Below are 15,904 nucleotides of genomic sequence, written 5' to 3' on the forward strand. Positions count from 1 at the left end.
CATCTGTTTAAAAGTTGTCCCGATGGAATAATACGCCGATGTGTATTTGGAGATGAAGCTAGTAAAATATTAAACCATTGTCACACAGGACCAACAGGAGGGCATTATGGGCCTCAACTAACAGCAAGAAAAGTTTATGAAGCTGGATTCTATTGGCCTACAATTTACAAAGACGCACACTTTCTTTGCAAATCCTGTGATGCATGTCAAAGGGCCGGAAAAATAAGTCAACGTGATGAAATGCCACAAAATGTCATCCAAGTATGTGAAGTATTTGACATTTGGGGTATTGACTTTATGGGTCCATTTCCAAAATCTAATAATAATCTATATATACTCGTAGCCATTAATTATGTATCTAAATGGGAGGAAGCACAAGCTCTCCCAACTAACGATGCACGAGTTGTAGTCAACTTTTTAAAACGTCTTTTTGCAAGGTTTGGAACACCGAAAGCTTTAATAAGTGATCGGGGTACTCATTTCTGTAATAATCAACTTGAGAAAGTTCTTAAAAGATATGGAGTAACTCATAAAATCTCCACCGCATATCATCCACAAACAAGTGGACAAGTTGAAAATACCAACCGAGCTTTAAAACGTATTCTAGAGAAAACCGTAGGATCAAATCCGAAGGAATTGTCCATTAAATTGGAGGATGCACTCTGGGCTTTTAGAACAGCCTACAAAACTCCAATTGGAACCACACCTTTTAGACTTGTTTATGGAAAAGCATGTCATCTTCCTGTAGAAATTGAACACAAAGCATTTTGGGCTTTAAAAACATGTAATCTTGATTTACATGAAGCCGGACGTCTACGATTAAGTCAACTAAACGAATTAGAAGAATTAAGACATGAAGCATACGAAAAGTCGTTAATCTATAAAGAAAGAACGAAGAAATGGCATGATAAAAGAATCATAAGTTCAAAAGAATTTAAAGAAGGAGACAGAGTTCTTCTTTTCAATTCACGATTCAAGCTATTTCCTGGAAAATTGAAATCAAGATGGTCTGGACCATTCATAGTCAAAAGAGTTTTCCCATACGGAACGATAGAATTGATAAATTCAAATGGGATTGAATTTAAAGTTAATGGTCACAGAGTTAAACATTACATACATGGTCCGATGGAAGTCGACAACGAAGTTAATCACAATTTCGACAACACAGCTAACTAAGTGTGGGGAGAATCAAGTCTTTAAAGGATAATATGTATTTCTGTTAGAGTTAGATTGTCTGTTTTCGTGTAGTTCTCGAAAATGGAACCCGAATGGTCTTTCCCTAGCAGACCCTAAAGAACTAGTCTTCTCCCCCCATTCTGAATTTTTATTTTTTTTTAGGTTTTTACAAAATGAAGACTGCCTGTGAACTAAACCATGGTCTAATGCTACACGCTTTGATCACTAAACGTAATAATGACATACTACCGAGTGAAATAGTATCAGTAATCAGAGAAAGAATGGACGGAGTTAGAAAAGAATCCAGATGCGAAGATAATAAGTTACAATTTGGTAAAGGAAAATCAAAATCCGCAGCGAAAAGAAGAGCACGACACCTAGAAAGATGTCACAAATGCGGAAAATGGTCACATGGAGGTAAATGTTCAAATAATCAAACCTATTCAAATACCGAATTTGTTACTTTATGCAGAGACGGACCGTTCATATGTTTAGAAGAAAAGACACTGAATGCGCGAGGTTACGCCTATGTAGCCATGGAAAACCAATTAAACCGACTATCTTATGAATGGGATAGATCATATAACTAAGAAATCTATTTCACAGGTATGTCTGTACAGTTTTTATTTTTATTTTTATTTTTAACCTTTTGATAATAAACGCTAATTTGTTCGCTAAAAAGTATTAAATTGGTATTGAATAAAATTAGGTTTGGCGACCGAAATTATTGATATCATTCAAAAATTTATTACATCACTGCGAAATTTAACGTTTATTCTTAAGGTATAAATATCTTTAATCAATCAACCCAAAATATTTCAAAAATTCGTCATGAGTTAAATTAGGTTTTGGAACCGAAATTACTTTACCGAAAAGAGGGGCGCATATTTTTGATAATATTTGATTGATTAAAGTGGGATAAAAAGACAAAAAGATTTTTAATTTTATTTTTTTTACCATGTTTTTAAAATTAATATTTAAATCTTAAATTAATATTGTAAACTTTGTAAAAACAATATTTTTAAAATTGTAAATATTTGAAAAATTAATATAAGTTTGGTATGAATTTATAATATGAACTTTTAAATTAAGTTTGGTGTGAATTTTTAATTTTTAAAATATAAATTTTTAATTTTTTGCATTTTAAATTTTAAGTTTGGTGTGAATTTTTAATATAAATTTTGAATTTTATATTTAAGTTGTGTGAATTTAAAAACAAAAATTTACTTTATCTCATTAAGTTAAAAATATGATTTTTAAAATTCGTCGTAAGTTGAAGACTAGGTCATTGAACCGAAATTGCTTTACCCGAGGGAGGGACGAGAGTTATTATTATCATTATTTTTAATCTTATTGAATTAAAGTATGCCAAAAACATTAAAAAAAAAAAAAAAAAAAAAAAACCCTAAAATCTTAGCTTTTAAAACAATCGCTACAAAAAGACAAATTTTAAAATTTTGTCGAGGGACGGACTAGGGCATCGTTCCGAAACGCCCTCATTCTTAAAAGAAACAAATTTTTAAAATTAATTAATATTTGTTTTATAAGTTAAAGGTTTTATAAATAAAAAAAAATAGTATGTATATATTTGTTTGTAGTTTATCTTACAAGACAGGGTAAAACAACGCGTTTTCAAAGACTGGCATTAAGTTCAGCAAAAGCAAGTAATTTTGACGACAAGATGCAAAATATGTGTGAAATAACAAACAAGACGGAATAAACAAATGACGTGCACCATTTATCATTCAAAAACAAACAACAATATGTTTGAAACTTTGGTAAAATTTAATCACTTTTCTACGCTTATCACCCTCAATAATTTAAATTGTTACTGATTTCTTGCAAGTGAGGGCATTGCAAGATCTTAAGTGTGGGAAGGGGTTAAATTCTTTCGGATTTTAAAAAATTTTACTTTATACACTTGGTTACCATTAAAAATACTAGTAAAGCAGTAGTTGTATTAGAATCTAGTGCTCTCTGATAATAAAGAACAGCCCTGGTCTTATATACTGACTACCCAATTCTAGTAAAAATTTTCAAAATTTTCAATTAAATGAACTAAAAATCATGTTTATACATATTTATGAACGATAAAACTAGGTTTTAACACCGAAATTATTGTTACCTCAAAAAGGACATAAATTGAGAAACAAACCAAAATGTTAAAATTCATTTAAAATGGAATAGAGGACGATAAAAAGGAAAATAAAAGCCAAGTGTGGGAAAATTTACCAAGTTATCTTAAACATATGTCACATATATCTGTAACAAATAACTGAAAATACTTTTGCTTTGGACTAAACTAAACTGTTTTTACCCGATGAAAGAAAAGAAGAGATGGATCTACACGATGAATCAATTCCATCATTAAAAGGAAGTAAAGTCTTCCGAAAAAGACACGCGCTTCTTGATTTAGGTCAAGAAGTTGTCGTTCAGACCAGCTGTAGGTTGACGAAAAATCTAGAAAAGTCATCACTAAAATCAGCAGGAAATCCACGGACCTCAGCATTAAACAGGGTCGCCAAGTGGTCAGATTTATCCTAACCATGAGAAGGATTTATCTCGTACAATGGGGGGGCACCATGCAAATTAGCTGGATAAGACTAATGAATCAGATCCCCAGAAAGGATAATCTCCTTAAAGATTAAAAATCAGCTTTTAAGATTGATATTACTCAATCCTAGAGATTGACCTTAAAGATTGAGAATTCAAACTCATGGAATTCAATGATATCTAAACTCGAGCTTGAACGAGAAAATATTTTGATCAAAATTATAAACCGATTTGTTTTCTGAAAACCTATTTTCAATGCGTTCATTACCATTGAACGTAAAATCCTAGGAATTCTCCTGGAATTCATTAGGTCACCTGAACTAAATCGGGTGTCAACCGTAAGAACGGTGGTTGCATAGTGGTCAAAGACAGGACCTTGTGCCATACCGAAAAATTATAAGGGTGAGCTTTACTATTGCTCCTACCAAGGATAGTAATTGCGTCCGACACGTTATAGACCATAATTAAAAGCATGTCAGGGGACATTGCCTTAACAGTTGCTTGTTCAACGCTTTCCTTTACAACCGGACGGTAGTTTATCGAAAGGTAATATACGGGACAAGTAAACTGGACGTGTTGCTTTCCAAATACAAGGTTAGCAAGTGGGTGACACAAAACAGTAAGTTTTGAGCTAAAATTTTCAATTCTGAAACCCACCAAACCCACAAAAATATTTTACAAACACCGGTAAAGGGTTATCCCGGAAAACTTATCTAGGGTAAAAACTAGATTTAATTTTCAAAAGATCAAATGTTTTCATAAAGATCCAATTTCCTTAATGGATCTAAATTTTTATAGTCATGTGGGACTGTAAACCATATCGTTACTACCATTGTTTATACCGCCGTATAGAAATCACTGATGTACAAATTGTGAAGAATAAAGAAGTGATTCTAGTATTTCAAGACGATATTGCTTGAGGACAAGCAACGCTCAAGTGTGGGAATATTTGATAATGCTAAAAACGAACATATATTTCATAGCATTATTCCTCAAGAAAGACAAGCTTTTAGTTGCAATTGTTCTATTTACAAGTGATATTCGTTTAAATAATAAAAGGTGAAGACAAAAGACAGATTCGACGAATTGAAGACGCAAACGACCAAAAAAACTCAAAAGTACAAAAGACAATCAAAAAGGTTCCAATTATTGATAAGAAACGTCTCGAAATTACAAGAGTACAAGATTCAAAACGCAAAGTACAAAATATAAAATTGTACGCAAGGACGTTCGAAAATCCGGAACCGGGACCAGAGTCAACTCTTAACGCTCGACGCAACGGACTAAAAATTACAAGTTAACTATGTATATAAATATAATATAATATATAATTAATTATATTAATTATATATATATATTATATTTATAAATAAAAACCGTCGGCAGAGAAAGACTCCAAGGGACTGAGCTGTAAATTCATTCTCCGCGACTCGCGGAGTTTGAAGAGGATTTCACCGCGAGTCGCGGAGCCCCAAAATGAAAAACTCCCTATAAAGCAAACCGAAATCTGATCATTTTCATAATCTTTTTCTTCTTCTTATCATACGTAAATTATATATATATATATTTATAATTTATATTTTAATTTTAATTATAATTCAAATAATAAGGGTATGTTAGCGAATATTGTAAGGGTGTAAGTCGAAATTCTGTCCGTGTAACGCTACGCTGTTTTTAATCATTGTAAGTTATGTTCAACCTTTTTACATTAATGTATCGTAGCTAAGTTATTATTATGCTTATTTAAAACGAAGTAATCATGATGTTGGGCTAATTACTAAAATTGGGTAATTGGGCTTTGTACCATAATTGGGGTTTGGACAAAAGAACGACACTTGTGGAAATTAGACTATGGGCTATTAATGGGCTTTATATTTGTTTAACTAAATGATAGTTTGTTAATGTTAATATAAAGATTTACAATTGGGCGTCCCTATAAATTACCATATACACTCAATCGGACACGATGGGCGGGGTATTTATATGTACGAATAATCGTTCATTTAACCGGACACGGGAATGGATTAATAGCCACTAGAATAATTAAAATAGGGGTGAAATTACATTCAAGGGTAATTGGTGTAATTGTTAACAAAGTAGTAAAACCTTGGTTTACACGCAGTCGATAACCTGGTGTATTCATTAAACAAAGTATTAAAACCTTGTTACAATTCGAATCCCCAATTAGTTGGAATATTTAACTTCGGGTATAAGAATAATTTGATGAGGACACTCGCACTTTATATTTATGACTGATGGACTGTTATGGACAAAAACCAGACGGACATATTAAATAATCCAGGACAAAGGACAATTAACCCATGGGCATAAAACTAAAATCAACACGTCAAACATCATGATTACGGAAGTTTAAATAAGCATAATTCTTTTATTTCATATTTAATTTCCTTTATTTTATATTTAATTGCACTTCTAATTATCGCATTTTTATTGTTATTGTATTTAATTGCACTTTTAATTATCGTACTTTTTAATTATCGCAAGTTTATTTTATCGCACTTTTATTATTCGCAATTTCATTATCGTTATTTACATTACGCTTAAAATTAAGTCTTGTATTTATTCTTAATATTTTACATTTGGTTTTAACTGCGACTAAAGTTTTAAAATCGACAAACCGGTCATTAAACGGTAAAAACCCCCCTTTATAATAATAATATTACTTATATATATATTTGTATTTTTATAAAAGTAAACTAATATAGCGTTAAGCTTTGTTTAAAGATTTCCCTGTGGAACGAACCGGACTTACTAAAAACTACACTACTGTACGATTAGGTACACTGCCTATAAGTGTTGTAGCAAGGTTTAAGTATATCCATTCTCTAAATAAATAAATATCTTGTGTAAAATTGTATCGTATTTAATAGTATTTCCTGAAAAAATTAATAACTATTTTATATACACCCCGCTGCACATCAGGGGTTTTTGTTGGTGAAATAAAATTTAAATGCTAAAAAATAGTGAAAAGTCAAAAATACCCTTGGGTACTATTCACTTCCACTATGTCTGTTCCTAAAATTATTTCGAGTTTAACGATGGTGTCGGAAAAATTTAACTCGTTGCGAGCGAGAAGATATGACCCGCTGAAGATTTTGGGAGAGTTTATTTAAGATTTTTTTTATAAAAATGGTCATTTGACACTTTACACCCCTGTTTGGGGGGTCGATTTGAATTTTTGAAAGAAGTCTAGGGTTTTTGTTGGTGAAATGAAATTTAAATGCTAAAAAAAGTGAAAAGTCGGAAATACCCTTGGATAATATTCACTTCTACTATGTCTTTTAGATATATAGGTATAATGATGCTCTATCAATATCTATATTCATATAGTTTTTATTCATTTTAATACTTTTATCTATATATTTATTTAATTTCATTTCAGCCATATATATCTAATGAATTAAACATTTAATGGACATCCACTACATATTCAAAAAATGTTATAACAATTTCTAATATGTGATAAAAATAAAAACATAATATAACATATATATATATATATATATATATATATATATATATATATATATATAATTAGTGTGACATAATTAAAATCTATCAGTAAAAACATATAATTTTTTTTTTGTTGAAGATATAACACATTTAGTTAAATTTATCATTAAACTTAGACTATAACGATTTATGTGTAATTTATATATTTATTTGGTTAGACATATGTGTTGTATTGTAATACGGAGTATATCATAACTAATTTACAATTATGTATTTGTATATGTATTTATAGTGCTAATGAATATATTTGTGGAAGAAGCTTTTCATTCATATTCATATTTATATTTATTTTAGGTTCATCCTTATCTATATCTATATCCATTTAGTTTAATCATATCTATTATGAATCGGATAGATCGAGTGAATATCCAGTGGATCGGGTAGCCATTATCATCTCTATCAAATATATTTGATGAATAGAAATCTCATATATATATATATATATATATATATATATATATATATATATATATATATGTGTGTGTGTGTATTAAAATTTTTTCTAGATACAAAAAAGTCTAGGATTAATTGGTCCATATGGCTGCAAAATCTATTTGGCTCTTTGTAAATTTTTGTACTTTTCTAGCAATTTACTAACTTTTTAATCTAATTCTTCTGCCATTCCAAAATATATATATGTGTGTGTGTGTGCGCGCATGCAAATAGTTTAAAAAGGTAACATAAAAATCAAAATTTCTCCATATGTCACTTTTCTCGTTTCGTAGAAATGATTTTGATTTTAATTTGGTGCACAAAAAGAAGTATGATTTGAAAAAATGTACGTTCAATAAAGTTAATATGCATCCACTGTGCAACCACATAGGCGCCACGTCATTGAATCAGATGAGGTGGGGCCACGCCATCGTCCGATTTTTCTGGCAAAAAAACTTTCTGACGACTTTTCCCAGCAAAAATTGAATTTTTCCAGTGACCACCTCATCCGATTCAATGACGTGGCACCTATGTGGATACACATGTAAACGGATATTACCTTTCTTGAACATTTTTCGAATTCATACTCCTTTTGTGAACTAAATCAAAAATTAAAATCCTTTTTGGGCGATGAGAAAATCAACATTCCGTTTGTTGAAAAATTTTGAGTTTTATATTACTTTTTTAAAAAAGTTGCTATATATATCCTTAGAAAATCTAATACTATACTACCCTTGGTCTAAAAATATGTAGGTAAGAACTTTTTTTTTTTTTTTTAACTAAAACGTGTTTGTGAATATCGGTTTTATTCTTATATTGAAGCTAATCTGACTAAGATTATTTAGTAAATAAATAATAGTAAATAATAAATATGAATAAATTATGGAGTTTAATGTATTAAGTGAACACTTATAGGTGTAACTAGCTTATGAACCCTCGCTTCGCGGCGGGGGTTCGGTTTTCAATTTATTTTATTGCGTTTAGTTTGTAAAATTATTTCGTGGCTAACGATGATGTTGTTGAAGCGCAACTCGAGTCGAACTAAAAGGTATAATCCGTGAAAGATTTAAATGTTATTTTAAATTAACAATATATGTGCATCTCCGTGTTTCGCTATGGAATTGTCGACTTTTAAAAATTTAACGCAAAATCAACGTGTATGAAAAGTACCTCAAATATTTAGCGTTTTTTAAAAAGCGTTCCTTTTTGCGTATAGTTAGTGACATTGTGTTCCTAAAATTATTTCGAGTTTAACGATGGTGCCGGAAAAATTTAACTCGTTGCGAGCGAGACGATATAACCCGTTAAATATTTGGATGGAGTTTATTTAAAATTTTTTATGAAAATATGTGTTTGACACTTTACCCCCTGTGTGGGGGGTCGATTTTAATTTTTGGAAATAGTGTGAGGTTTTTTTTGAAAATTTTAAAAAGGTGGAAAAAGAGGGGAAAAAAAGTGTAAGGACGAAAACGCCTCTGATATTATTCATAAGTTTTGTCTAATAGTTAATATGAAAGGACGAAAACGCCTCTGATATTATTCATAAGTTTTGTCTAATAGTTAATATGATAATATGTAAAATGTAACATGTAAAGTAAGTGACTTTTTTATTAACTAAGTACTCCGTAATATGTATGTTCATAAACATGAAATTATGGATAGAATCACCAATAGTTAGACTAACCCCAAGTATATCTTCAAAAATGCTTAGTTTATTCTTAGACATTTTATAAATATTCTTGTTTTTCATTATACACATATAGTAAACCAACTAGGGCATCTTATTACAAGCAAGGTATTACTATACCAGATTAAGTATATCCTACAAAAAAAAATAAAAAAAAATAAATAAATAACTTTCAAGGTGCCTTGGTACTAATTTCCGGCGAGAATGGTTAGACCATCAGAAGCCATAACGAACCGTTATCCGGCGAGTATCACCCACCCTTGCCACCACAACCACCCTCTTTCTCTACTAGCAATAAACCCTAATAATGGAATATTAATCTCTTGCAACGCTTGTGGCAAAAATGTTGGTGGATTTTTGTACAACTGTAATCTTTGCAATGTTAATGTTCATCCTGTTTGTGCTACATTTCCGTTGACTTTATCTCATCCTAATCATTGTCACCAACTTAATCTTGTTTATTCCTCTCCTTATGGGAATAATATTTTTGCTTGTGATATTTGTGGTGGAAATGGAGGTTTTTCTTGGTTGTATACTTGTAAAGCTTGTGGATTTGATGCTCATTTGTCGTGTGCGATATCGCGGCCACAAGTTGTTACTGGAGTTGTTCCAAGAATTGTCCCTGGTTACACAATTAATAATCCGATCATACCAGTATACACAAGTAATCCGGTAGTACCAGTATTCAGGGGTGGTAATGGTGGTGGACATACTAGTAATTCAACAACTAGTCAGATCATAAATGCACTCGTAGGCGGCGGTGGCGGCGGCGGTGGTGGTGGTGGCGGTGGTGGCGGTGGCGGTGGTGTGGATTTGAGCTCGCTTTTTGGTGGTGATGGTGGCGGCGGCGGGGTGGATTTTAGTTCATTTCTTGGAAACGGTGGTGGTTTTGGTGGATTAATGGGGAGTGGATGTGGAGGTTTTGGGTGTTAAAGTTTTATTCAAGTGATTGTAAGCATAATTAAATTGCAAATTAATGATATTTTTTTTTTTTTAGAACGGCAAATTAATGGTCGTCATGGTTTAACTTCATCTTTTTCATGTTGCATTCGACAAATAATATATAATTTTCGTGTGATACAACTAGATGATCAAGTTACAATATGTTCTAATCTCTTCTCTGTATGTGTGTTGTAATTGAATTCATGTACTTCTTAGACATTATTTATTTACACATTGTTAATCCTGATTTATTAATCATAATTCCACATAATGATGATATTTATTACGGAGTATTATGGATACGAGTTAATTAAAATAATGATTAATCGATACTTTTAATTGTTCGGCTCGGGTACGGATTGGTTAATTGAATTAATTTGATTAGGTTAACGTACATGCGTATAGTAGTTAACTAGTCCGGGTCCGGCCCGCGCGGTGCGGCGTGGGCTCTTGGTCCGGTTCAAACGTAATTAGTTTTGTTTTGTTGATAAAATTATTTCGAGCCTAACGGTGCTGGCGAAAAAATTTAACTCGCGGCGAGCAGGAAGATACGGGCTGTCGTTGTGTTTAACGTTTTTTAAAAAGTGTCCGTTTCGAACGTAGTTAGTATCGTTTTGTTCATAAAATTATCTCGAGTATGACGGCGCTGTCGGAAAAATTTAACTTGAGCTGAGCGGGAAGATATGGGCTGTCGTTGCGTTTAATATTTTTTAAAAAGTGTCCGTTTCAAACGTAGTTAGTTTCGTTTTGTTCATAAAAATATTTCGAGTTTAACGGTATGGTCGGTGAAATTTAACTCGGGTCGAGGAGAAAGATACGGGCTGTCGAAGTGTTTGGGTGAAGTTTTTATTTTAATTTACAAAATTGATGGTTTACCCCCGGGGTTTGGGGTAGTTTTTGTAAGATGTTTATAATTGAGGGGGGAGAATGAAAAATTGATGTCAAAGCTAAGGGGTATAAAATACTATTAAATTTTACTAGGAAATACTATTAAATACGATACAATTTTACTCAAGATATTTATTTATTTATTGAATTGATATACTTAAACCTTGCTACAACACTTATAGGCAGTATACCTAATCGTACAGTAGTGTAGTTTTTAGTAAGTCCGGTTCGTTCCACAGGGAAAATCTTTTAATCAAAGCTTAACGCTATATTAGTTTTATTTTATAAAAATACAAATATATATATAAGTAATATTATTATTATAAAGGGGGGTTTTTACCGTTTAATGACCGGTTTGTCGATTTTAAAACTTTAGTCGCAGTTAAAACAAAATGTAAAATATTAAATAAATAAAAGACTTAATTTAAAGCATAAAGTAAATAACGATAATGAAATTGCGATAAATAAAAGTGCGATAAAATAAACTTGCGATAATTAAAAAGTACGATAATTAAAAGTGCAATTAAATACAATAACAATAAATAAAAGTGCTATAATTAGAAGTGAAATTAAATATAAAATAAAGGAAATTAAATATGAAATAAAAGAATTATGCTTATTTAAACTTCCGTAATCATGATGTTTGACGTGTTGATTTTAGTTTTATGCCCATGGGTTAATTGTCCTTTGTCCTGGATTATTTAATATGTCCGTCTGGTTTTTGTCCATAACAGTCCATCAGTCATAATTATAAAGTGCGAGTGTCCTCGTCAAATTATCCTTATACCCGAAGTTAAATATTCCAACTAATTGGGGACTTAAACTGTAACAAGATTTTAATACTTTGTTTAATAATTACACCAGGATGTCGACTGAATAGAACCCAAGGTTTTAATACTTTGTTATCAATTATGCCAAGTGTCCTTGTACATAATTTCACCCCTGTTTTAATAATTCTAGTGACTATTAATCCATTCCCGTGTCCGGTTAAATGAACGATTATTCGTACATATAAATACCCTGCCCATCGTATCCGATCGAGTGTATATGGTTATTTATAGGGACGTCCAATTGTAAATCTTTATATTAAAATTAGCAAATTATCATTTAGTTAAACAAATATAAAGCCCATTAATAGCCCATAGTCTAATTTCCACAAGTGTCGTTCTTTTGTCCAAACCCCAATTATGGTACAAAGCCCAATTACCCAATTTTAATAATTAGCCCAACATCATGATTACTTCGGATTAAATAAGCATAATAATAACTTAGCTACGAGACATTAAATTAAAAAGGTTGAACATAACTTACAATGATTAAAAATAGCGTAGCGTTACACGGACAGAATTTCGACTTACACCCTTACAACATTCGCTAACACACCCTTATTATTATAAATTAAAATTATAATATAAATATAAATATTATACGTTGAATGAGGAGAAGAAAAGGATGTGTTTTGATGTTCACCAAGCTGCGAATTTTATAGGCATGTGGGCTGGAAAAGTGGCTCATGCGATCGCATGAGCTTTACCCTTCAAAGCCATGCGATCGCATGGCCAGCTGGAGAGGCTCATATGCCTTTGTTTTTTTCTGCCGACGGTTTTTAAATATAATATAATATATATATTAATTTTAAGAATTAATTATATATTATATTATATTCATGTGCATAGTTGACTTGAAATTTTTAGTCCGTTGCGTCGAGCGTTGAGAGTTGACTCTGGTCCCGGTTCCGGATTTTCGAACGTCCTTGCGAATAATTTAATATCTTGTACTTTGCGTTTTGAATCTTCTACTCTTGTAATTTTGAGACGTTTCTTATCAATAATTGGAACCTTATTGATTGTATTTTGTACTTTTGAGCTTTTTGGTCGTTTGCGTCTTCAATTCGTCGAATCTGTCTTTTGTCTTCACCTTTTATTATTTAAACGAATATCACTTGTAAATAGAACAATTGCAACTAAAAGCTTGTCTTTCTTGAGGAATAATGCTATGAAATATATGTTCATTTTTAGCATTATCAAATATTCCCACACTTGAGCGTTGCTTGTCCTCAAACAATATAGTCTTGAAATATAAGAATCACTTCTTTATTCTTCACACTTTGTACATCAGTGATTTCAATACGGCGGTATAAACAATGGTAGTACGTTGTGGTTTACAGTCCCACATGACTATAAAAATTTAGATCCTTTAAGAAATTGGATCTTTATGAAAACATTTGATCTTTTTGAAAATTCAATCTAGCTTTTACCCTAGATAAGTTTTCCGGAATAACCCTTCACCGGTGTTTGCAAAATATTTTTGTGAGTTTGGTGGGTTTCAGATTTGAAAATTTTAGCTCAAAACTTGTGGTTTTGTGTCACCCACTTGCTAACCTTGTATTGAGAAAGCAACACGTCCAGTTTACTTGTTCCGAATATGAAAGGACCCGTTCATATACATTATAAACGATTCACAAAAGTTGATTACATCACGAGGTATTTGACCTCTATATGATACGTTTTACAAACATTGCATTCGTTTTTAAAAGACAAACTTTATTTACATCAAAAATTGACGGCATGCATACCATTTCATATTACATCCAACTATAATTGACTTAATATTAATCTTGATGAACTCAACGACTCGAATGCAACGTCTTTCAAAGTATGTCTTGAATGACTCCAAGTAATATCCTTAAAATGAGCTAATGCACAGCGGAAGATTTCTTTAAACCTGAGAATAAACATGCTTTAAAGTGTCAACCAAAAGGTTGGTGAGTTCATTAGTTTATCATAATCCATCATTTCCGTAATAGTAATAGACCACAAGATTTCAGTTTCTATAAATATCCGTACACTCGCAAGTGTATAAAAGTATTCTATAAGTTGTAGGCACCCGGTAACAAGCCTTAACGTTCATGTTTTACCCTCTGAAGTACACCAGATCAGGTGTGTTTAAAATAACCTCGAAGTACTAAAGCATCCCATAGTTAGGATGGGGTTTGTCAGACCCAATAGATCTATCTTTAGGATTCGCGCCTACCGTACATAGACAAGTAGTTTAATGTTACCAAGCTAAGGGTATATTTCTGGTTTAAACCCACGTAGAATTAGTTTTAGTACTTGTGCCTATTTAGTAAAATATTTATAAAACAGCGCATGTATTCTCAGCCCAAAAATATATATTGCAAAAGCAATTAAAAAGGGAGCAAATGAAACTCACAATACTGTATTTCGTAGTAATTATGTATATGACAGCACTGAACAAGTGCAGGGTTTGTCTCGGATTCATGAACCTATATTAAGTATATATATTTATATGTTGGTCAATATCTGTCTAACAATTTAGGTCAGGTCGTAGTGTATCACAATCCTAATGCTCGAGACCGACATGCAAAAGTCAACAAAAGTCAACTTGACCCAAAATGACTTCCAAAATCTATACATGTTTATTATATAACTTATATATAGTCGTTTTATATATTTAAATATATTTATTAGATCTTATTATACTAAATAATACAAGTCATTTATTAATAAATAAAAATTTATATTTAAATTCATATATGATAAAAATATACTTTTATATATCTCAAGTAATAAAATTTATAAAATTCACTTAATATCATAAAAATATAGTGGTATGTATTATTAATGTAATTATATTACGTGTGGTAAAAATATCTTTGTACGCATATTTATTTGATTAAATAATATTGATAATAATAATAATGATAAAAATAATAAAATGATAGTTTCAATAAAAATATTAATTTTTAGTAATAAAAATAATTTTAGTAATAACATCAACTGATAATCATTTTAATAATAATATTAAAATTAATAATAATTCAGTTGACCATATCTTTTAATCCGTTCATCGAACCCACACGATTTCTAAATGAAAAGTTATTAATTTTTCTTTAGCTTTTCAACGACATGCATATCATATACCTTATCTCAGTAGCATATGTATCAAATTCGTGATTTATCATAAACTATTTAACGACGAAACTAAGCATACAAACATGCATAATCATATATACTCGAGCACTAGTCAGGGATACACTATTAATATATAAAAGATAAGATATGAATGCTCACATATCAATATTGTGATTCAATATTGCAGGAAAGTACGTAGACGCAACGAAAATGATAAACGTTAGGTTGACCTCACGAGCAATACCCTCGAACAATATCCATAACCTCCATAGCTATAACCCATAATTTCCTTAGCTCTATCCCGTTTGAAAACTTATTTTGAAATCGTCTGAATATAACTCCGTCGTAGTATTTTATGTATACTAATAATATCTTGAAATAATACTAAGTAAATATATATATATATATGTAATTCGATTGAGAGAGTTTAGAGAAATATATTTTCAAGTTTCTATGAAATAATAAAACCTATTGAATTCTATTTATAATAGATTTTTGAATTATTAAAGTGAATTATTAAAGTATGAATTATTAAAGTAAATTATTAAAGTATGAATTATTAAAGTAAATTATTAAAGTATGAATTATTAAAGTGAATTATTAAAGTATGAATTATTAAAGTGAATTATTAAAGTGAATTATTAAAGTGAATTATTAAAGTAAAAGTAAAGTAAAAGTAAAGTAAAGGTAAAGTTAAAGTATAGTAAAAGTATAAAACTATGTACGTATAATACGCTATAAATATATTTAATATTAA

The sequence above is a fragment of the Rutidosis leptorrhynchoides genome, chromosome 8, assembly GCF_046630445.1.
Source record: "Rutidosis leptorrhynchoides isolate AG116_Rl617_1_P2 chromosome 8, CSIRO_AGI_Rlap_v1, whole genome shotgun sequence".
NCBI lineage: Eukaryota > Viridiplantae > Streptophyta > Magnoliopsida > Asterales > Asteraceae > Rutidosis > Rutidosis leptorrhynchoides.